At 44.8% G+C, this 8,797-nt stretch overlaps 1 pseudogene; it reads right to left on the reverse strand.

Moving 5' to 3' along the window:
* Nucleotides 1–4,411: 4,411 nt before the first annotated feature.
* On the reverse strand, nucleotides 4,412–7,502 carry LOC136525420 (uncharacterized; annotated as a pseudogene).
* Nucleotides 7,503–8,797: the final 1,295 nt, after the last annotated feature.

Here is an 8,797-nt window from a genome sequence, read left to right on the forward strand (position 1 = left end):
ATAAGTCACCCGACTAGTCTCTAGTTCATTCAACCTTCTTTCTTTCTTCGGCCAGTATGCCATCTTTGATTGTATCAAAACTTTTACTTTGAAAGCCTACCATAAGCATACTAAGCAATCTACGCATTTATAAATGAAAACATCTTCAAGGATGGTAAACAATTATCAAGGTAGGTAATGCATCAAGTAGGTAACATTTGAATTAAACAACTTAATGCAATAAATAACATAGGTGATAACTTTTCAAAGTAAACAAGGTAATGGCTTAATGCATAAACCGGGGCTTGCCTTCGTTGACGATTTCCGGTTCCGGATTAGTACCACAATTATCAAATCCCGTGACAACCGGGGATTCTTCCAGAACTTGCTCAACTAGAATCGTTTCGTTCTCGGGTTCTACACGAAATAATAACATATGCTTTAACATGATGATAATATAAACATGATGCTTTCACGGCACATGAAATGTAAAAACACCCGCAACCGATTTGATTTCACGGTACAGTTGCAAGCCAACAAAACCAACCTGTAACCCTATCATTAAGAACCACACATGTGACTTGACCTAATGGATCTTGGAACCCTACTAGTCACAAAACATGACCAAAACAAGACCCAACACTAATCAAACGCTTAGGGTTTGCTTTTATCTATTTTTGAATTAATTTGGAATTAAGCCCAAAAATAAACTTGTTCCAAATGACCTGAAAATTTTATGTAAGCTTCCTTAGGACAAATTAGTGTACCAAAACAAATTTCATAATTTTTGGAATTATACAGTGACCTACAAAAATCATGAAAATTGCATTTTTCAATTAATGGACTAAATATTTGAACATTCAAAATTTATCCAAATTTCAAATTTCAAATTTTTAAATCATACTAGAACATGTACAGAAGCTACACAAAAATTTTCAGAATTTTTGGATGTGTAAATAAATTCCTACAAAATTACAAAACTGCTGCACTATTCAAAATCAGAAATTAATAAAAGTCACTATTCTCACTCACGCTCTCACTGACAGCCGGCCCCCACCTGTCATCCCTAACCTCGGGATTTGACCGTGGCTGCGACGGCGCTGACCGGCGCTAGCTCACCGATGGCGAGCTCAACTGTGACGACCATGGTACCAAAACAATCACAAGGACTAGCCGCGTCGACCAGTGGGATTTCGGAGGTAAATTACAACACGGAGCTAGGCTTACACCGTCCATGGCGGACAGCGGTGGCACGGCGATGTTACGCCGGCGAAACAAGGGCGGTTGAGATCAATCAAAAAGCTTAGAAAGGATCAGCAGCTCACAGTGATCACAATGATGTGCTTGGCGCAGTCGGAGATGGCCTGGAGTAGCCTGGCCACGGTGAAGGCAGTCGCGGCGGAGCTCCGACCGGTCACGGGGAAGACGGGTTGCGCCGGGCGATTCTGGCCAACATCAGCGACGAGAGCAAGTCGGGGAGGAGCACAAGACCAAAGCGCTCGTGTTGACGTAGCTAGGAACGACAGATTCGGCTCGACGAGACCTACGGCGAGCGGCGGAGCTACGCGGTGGCGGAGTAGAGCAGAGGGAAGAAATGGGAGCGACGGCGACGACGGTGGCTATTTATAGCCCGGAAGGAGGCGTACGGTGTCGCCAACGCACGGACGGACTCGCCACGGTGACAACGGCGTGTCACCGCGCGTGAAAGCGGCGAAGAAGGGCGGCGGCAAGCTGACTGCGTGGCGCCGGCGGTGAGCAGTGAGGTGGAGGTGAAATTTTGAAAAATTTACTAAACTGCCATTGCGTCCATTTCTCAAATTACTCTCAAATTTTCTAAAGAAGTTGAAAATCTCCAAAAATGAAAGTTGCTCAACTTTTCAAGTACTACAACTTTGGTTTAAGAAACATTTTCAAATTCTGCCTCCATTTTGAAATTCAAATTTGGGGTACATTTAAAGATTTGAATCATTTCAAAATTACTCCAAATTTTATATGTAAACTTGAAAAACTTTGAATACCAAAGTTGATCCTTATAAAATAATCTCCAACTTTGCTTTTTGCCTCAACCCCAAATTCCTCATGGATTTTGAATTAGTTAAAAGGGTCAAAAAGGACTTTTATAATTTGAATGTGAATTCAAATTTGATTTGTCTTCCTTTTACTTAGATTTTGATTTTTGACCAGTAACATGGCCCATTAGGGTTATTTGAGTCAAAGGACATATGATCTCACATGATCACATGAAATTTGACCCTTGTGGTCATGATCTTTGTTTAAGGTTTTTGAAACACATTACATGAAATAACAACATTATGAAATAAACCTTATTTAGTGAATGCATTCAAAACTTTATACTATATGAATGCTTTGCAATGCACATGATGACATGTCAAATTTTAGTATTAGGTCGAAACACCAGAGGTGTTACACTAGGGACCATTCCTTTAACAGTCCTCACAGTAAGAAGAGTAGCAGGACTCCAACCCTTGATGACTGCCTTAATGACCTGAGCGACATTATCAGGGATACTAGGGCGCATAAGGCCCATCAAGCCACTGATGCCGAGGAGATGGCCCAAGTCAATCAGATCTTGAAGCAAGATGGTTACAGCGAGAGTGATGTAGACTTTGTCCAAGCCCTTAATCTTTGCAACAACAGTCTCCATCGTCGGCCTTTTCTTGATTTGGAAACAAAAGAGGGCCGGCTAAACTGGGTGAATGTCTCGTGGGACTTCGTTTTCTCCAAGTCCAAGTGATCAGCAACATACTTCCCCCTGCGGCTTCTTTAGTTGTTTTAGTTTTCCAGCATGAGCATGTTGAGTTGTTTATGTACCTTGTCAGCGTTATGTTCTTTTTGTTCGTTGTAATAAAGACTGTTGTTGAGAACTATGTTCACTTGGATGTGTAGAGTACTATGAGCATTCTAGTTGAAGTGCCATCTGCATTCAATTTGATGTCAATTTCTGATTTGAGCATGTTTAGTAAACTTTGGCAGTAGGAGATGGTGGGTCCCAGAAATTACATTAATTGATTGGTCGTGCTTTGCAATAATTATCATATCATGCTTTGCAATGGATAATTATTTGTGGCTGCGTAAGTATGGACCTAATGCACTGTCGTATGAGCTGTCGGAGTGGGTGGATCTAAATCGTGGAACACAAACAGCTGCAGTAAGGGAGTTGATATCAACTGTTGTCTGGACTGGAATATGATTGAGGAAAGGTGGTGTAATGAAGCTACTTGAGTACTTCCATTTAAGTTAGGTATTTACTGAATGCATTATGTATGACAATTGGTACTGATCGCAGGAGTAGGACGAAGGCGGGCGCTGTATGTGCAGCTGCAGATTACACGTATGCGTGCAGTTTGGATAGTGGCTTCATGAAGTCCAGAATTTTTGTATATGTTGCATATATGCCTAGTTTGTTAACCCTAGTGTATGTTGTATTCTTTTGTTGTATGGATTGGACAAATGGACTGTCATTTGTTGGTTGTATGTAAGGAGCAGTGAAGGTTGATGAACTGTTTGGTAAGAACTAGAAGTGGACTGTTTTTGAATGGCCATTGTTGTTGGCGCCTTTTTTTGTGTTTGAATTTGAAATGGCTATTCAACCAATTTGAAATGGCTGGGGGTTGGCTGGATGCTGCTGCTTGGCTGGCTGGTTCAGCACCAACTCTAGCCAGCCAATTCATGGCTGCCGAACAGGCTGATGATTGGTCGTTCTTGCGACTCACGGGAAAATGTATTGCATACCCTTTCTGAAGCTAATCTCCATAATTTCTTCTGATGCAAGAATGTATTGCATACCCGTAGTTTCTTCTGAAAGTAATTTAGTTAGCACACAGAGCTCCAGGCTAGCTCTCCATTTCTTGGTCCTATTGTTTTCCTTTTGAAATGTACTGCATAATTTCTGAATAAGATAGCAGTCCCATCCCATGATGTATTATTTTCCTACATTGACTGCGGTGGTGTGTGTGTGTGTGTTGGGGGTGGGCGGGGGGGGGGGGGGGGGGTTGTTCAACAGCATATATAATATCGTCATCGTCAGGCAGACAACTATTTTAAGCTGAACTTGGTGTGCACTGACAAGTTCAGTTTAATTTCAGGCAGCATCACAAAGCTGAACTTGGTCTGCATCAATAGCATATATAATATCGTCGTCATCCGGCAAGCTATTTTAAGCTGAACTTGGTGTGGACTGACACTGACAGGTTCAGTTTAATTTCAGCTTACAAGACATTTCAGTTCACTAGTATATCCACTAGTACGCATTCCTCCCTCTAGTCCAGTTTACTAGACATTTTAGGTAGGTCAAACGTCAAACTTTATAATTGTGACCAATAATTTGGCTAACAACTTTTAACTATTGTATTACAAACTTGATACTGTTAGATTTGTAATTAAATCTAATATCAAATAATCAAAAGTTTAAATAAATAATCAGAGTAATTTAGGAGACATGACATGTCAGAAAGATGCCTTATAAACTAGACCGGATGGAGTATATATCTAGAAAGACCTGCAAGCCGAGCAACATCAGTGCTCAAATGTTCAACGCAGAAAAAACTAGGACTATGGCTAGGCTTACAATTTGCACTAGATTATAGTACATTTAACTTGTTTGAACACGAGAACATGGCATGCCAAGTCAAGAAAATATTACATCAAAATGACTTAGCTAAAACTCCAGGAAACCCAAAGATGCTCACAGCCCAACATCATAAACCAAACTAGGAAACACCCAAAGGTTATCTGGTCGACCGGGATTGCCATAGGGATAAGCATCAGGATACACAACGGGCCTCCAATTTCTACTAGACACTGCCTGACCAAGCTCGACCACAGTCCAAGGTTTATCATTCTTCTTAAACTGTGTGGCAACATAGATACAGTTACTCTTTCCTCTCCATCTTTCAGGGTCCGTGCAGCAAAATGCCGGGTTCCTTTGATCAAAGCTTACAAAGATGGCATGGTTTCCCAAATTCTCCACCTTCACCCACTTAGGTGGTACGATGGAGAAATCAAGCCTGAAAACTCTAAAGAAGACAGTAGGCCTATCAGTGCTCATTGAGAGGTCAACCATGAGAAACATGTCACCACATACCACCAGCCAAGACATCACAGCGCGGCCCACAACACTATCTTCTCTCCAGTACTCTATCCAGTCAATATCTACTTCATGTATGCTTAGTTGAGGTGCCAAGCGAATGGTGTGGAGCCCATCCAAGTGATCCCTGGCAAACATCTCACCTTTAAAAAACACAATTCGAAAGATGCTTGGGATATCCAGAGGATGCTCCAACCAAGAGTTAGACCCAACTTGCCACTGGAAAATGGATGACCCTGAGCAAAGGAAGAGATGTGAGTTGGGTGACTTGAGGGAACCATCAAGGATTCCGTAGTAGATCTCATGCTTGCCTGTCGATTTCAATTTGGGAGGCCTCACGGTAGTAAAACCAAAAACATCTACAAGGAGGCACTGATCGAGTTGGAGAATATAAGATTACCATATGAGCAACCCAAATAGTGCATGCGGTTTGGATGGTTGTGGGGTGGCGACAAGCGATAGGAGGAGGATCGGTGAGCTGCCACTCACAATTGTATAGAAGACTGTACTTGATGCGGCTGTGGCCGCGATGAGGATAATGGATGTGAGATTGCAGGCAGAGAGGTGGGACATTGCAGCTCAATGTAGATGGGAAGGATGTGAATGCAGCACGCCAAGAGTGGCATGTTGCAGCAAAAGCAATTATGTCATTGGATGAGCTAAGGAGAGCAATAATTTGGTGAAGCAGACAGTCCAGGAGATCAGCCCAAACATTGGGGCTGGATACGATAGAGGATGTACAGCTCTTACTCGAGGCATGGCAGGGCTTCTTAGATGGCCTTTTTGCAACATCATTTTTCCTGTCCAAAAGGAATTCAATACATGTTGATCAGAAGAAAGAAAGCAGAGAGCACTGTGATAAACTGTTAGAAATGTAACAAGATCTTTCTATACACTAAGGAAAGCAATGATTTCCTTCCATTTTGTTGAACTACCAGCATAATAGGACACATATCAATGTTGGCCCACAGGATCACCGGCTCATGGGAGTTTTCCACTCAACCGATCTTGCCGAGCACCCGCTAGTGTTGCCGAGCACCCACTAGCTGTGCCGACCACGAACAGGCTTTGTCCGACCACACACACTATAGCTAGAGCTTGAAGAAGAAGGGAGAACAGAGAATACACACACGGTAGAGACACCAGCGTTGGCCAGAGCCCTGTTCATAAGATGGCAAATCTGAACTCTCTTTACTGAGTTGTCGTGGTAGCCTATTTATACAACTCTATCCTTCTAGTCCCTGTACAGCTGCCCTGCTATAACAGTGACTAGATAACATACATGGCTGACTCTGCGCCGGTCACTGCATGTGCCTATAGTGCTGCAGGTGGGCCGTGCGGCGCCCGCACCTGCAGCGGCTATAGTATCACAACAGGGAGCCCTTTTCGGCGCCGCCTTCCCTTGCTGTGTTCACACAAGGTAACAGTGGATTATCTAACAATCTTCCCCTAATCCTACTACTAACCCTTGTACCCCCTCCATGTCGATCATCTCATTTAGCTCCGTGAGTCGAAAACATCCGAGCGGCTTGGTGAGGACGTCCATGAGTTGCCGACCAGTTTCGACAAACTCGATGATGATCTGCTCTCCATCAACACAGTCCCTGAGGAAGTGGAAGTTCACGTCGCTGTGTTTACTCTGGTCATGCAAAACCAGATTCTTCACGAGGGCGATGGCGGGCTAGTTGTCCACCATCAGTGCTGGTGGGTGAGCTTCCACGTCGATCAGCTCGCCCAGCAGCCGGCGTAGCCACACAACTTGGCACGCCGCTGTGGCCGCCGCTACGTACTCTGCCTCGCACGTAGAAAGCACCACCACCTTCTGTTTCAGCGACATCCATGATATTGGAGCCGACCCGAGGAAGACGAGCACACCAGAGGTGCTCTGTTGTCCGTCGATGTCCCCCGCCATGTCTGCATCGCTAAAGATAGTGAGCTACAGCCTACTTCCACTGGTCTTGGGGAAGACGATCCCATGATCCACTGTCCCCTTGATGTAGCATAGTAGCCGCTTCACTGCAGCCCAGTGATCCTCTCTAGGATGCTCCATGAAGCGACTAACATAGCCCACGGCGAACGCGATGTCCGGCCTCGTGTGGACTAGGTAGCATAGACAGCCGATGATGCTCCGGTAGAGTGTTGCATCCACCTTCGCCGTGGTGCTGGCCTTCGTCAGCTTCAGCCGCTCCTCCATTGGAGTCATGCATGGCTTGCACTCAGCCATGCCACTCCGCTCCAACAGCTTCGAGGCGTACGTGCTCTGCCCGAGCATGAGTGCCTCCCTCCCCTGTCTCACCTCGATGCCAAGGTAGTAGGTGAGCGCCCCAAGATCGCTCATTCGGAAACGAGCTGGCATCTCGCACTTGAAGCTGTTGATGTCCTCCGCACACGCGCCAGTGATGATCAAGTCATCCATATACACACCGACGATGAGCTCTTCCTTCCCCCATCGCCGTGTGTAGAGCGCATGCTCGGTTGCGCACCTCATGAACCCAAGCTCGCCTAGCGTGGCGTCAAGCTTGGAGTTCCATGCTCGCGGGGCTTGCTGTAGCCCGTAGAGCACTTTGCGCAGTCGGAGCACCCTGTGCTCCTCTCCCTTGACGACGAAGCCGGGGGTTGCCTAACGAAGACCATTTCTACCAGCTCGCCATTGAGGAAGGCCAATTTAACGTCCAAGTGATGGACGCGCCAGTCCTTTGCTACTGCATTGCAAACGGACCGACTCCATGAGCGCTACCGGCGCAAAGACTTCCTCGAAGTTGATGCCCTCACGCTGTACAAAGCCTCGGGCCATGAGGCGCACCTTGTGCTTGACAACAACGCCGTGCTCGTCCCGCTTGACTTTGTATGTAACAGAACCGACCAAATCATAAGAACGTAAGTACAAAAACAATCACCGAAGCGATCAAATTCCTGTACTTAAGCTCCTATAATCCCGGTAGTCTGGAAATCACGAAGGATTTCAACCAACTCTCGACATACAAACCAAGATCGTAGTGATTCAACACAACACATCATCCGTTACAACATTTCATAAGTAACATTCGGATTACATCCATCAGAGTTTAAATAGAATATTACAAACCAAGTTTGAGTGTGCGGAAGCAACATAGTTTAGTACAAAACATCATAGTTTTCAATTACATTGCCAAGTCTGAGTCATGTCCCACAAAAGCATTATCAGGTACGAGAACTAGTAGAGACCGCGCCCAACGGTCTAGTCTTCATCCCCAGCTGGGAGAAGGCAGTACTTGCAGCAACCAAAGTAGAACTAGTCATCTGCAACAGGTGGGAGATAAACCCTGAGTACGAGAAGGTACTCAGCTAGACTTACCCGTCAAAAACCAGAAATAAAAGACACCAAGGATCATGCAAGGCTTTTGAGGTGGGCTAGCTTGACACAGTTGCATAAAAGAGCTTATGATTATAGTAACCAATTTAAACTTAGCATCAAGCTTATCATCATTTACCTGTCCACTAGATTAGCACTTGTACTAGAGCACTCACTTATTAGGAGCAAACAATATTAACCATAGCAGGTATAATAAGGCTGTCATCATCATATCCTCATTTCCGAACCATTATGTTATTAAGTGTATCTACATTGGAGATAAGCCCGTCAAGTTCTCACTAACCGGGAGAGACGGCGACTCGAATCGAATTACAACTCAGCTGAGGGGGTATTCCTAACTCTCACCCTGGCATACTTAG

The sequence above is a fragment of the Miscanthus floridulus genome, chromosome 19, assembly GCF_019320115.1.
Source record: "Miscanthus floridulus cultivar M001 chromosome 19, ASM1932011v1, whole genome shotgun sequence".
Taxonomy (NCBI): Eukaryota; Viridiplantae; Streptophyta; class Magnoliopsida; order Poales; family Poaceae; genus Miscanthus; species Miscanthus floridulus.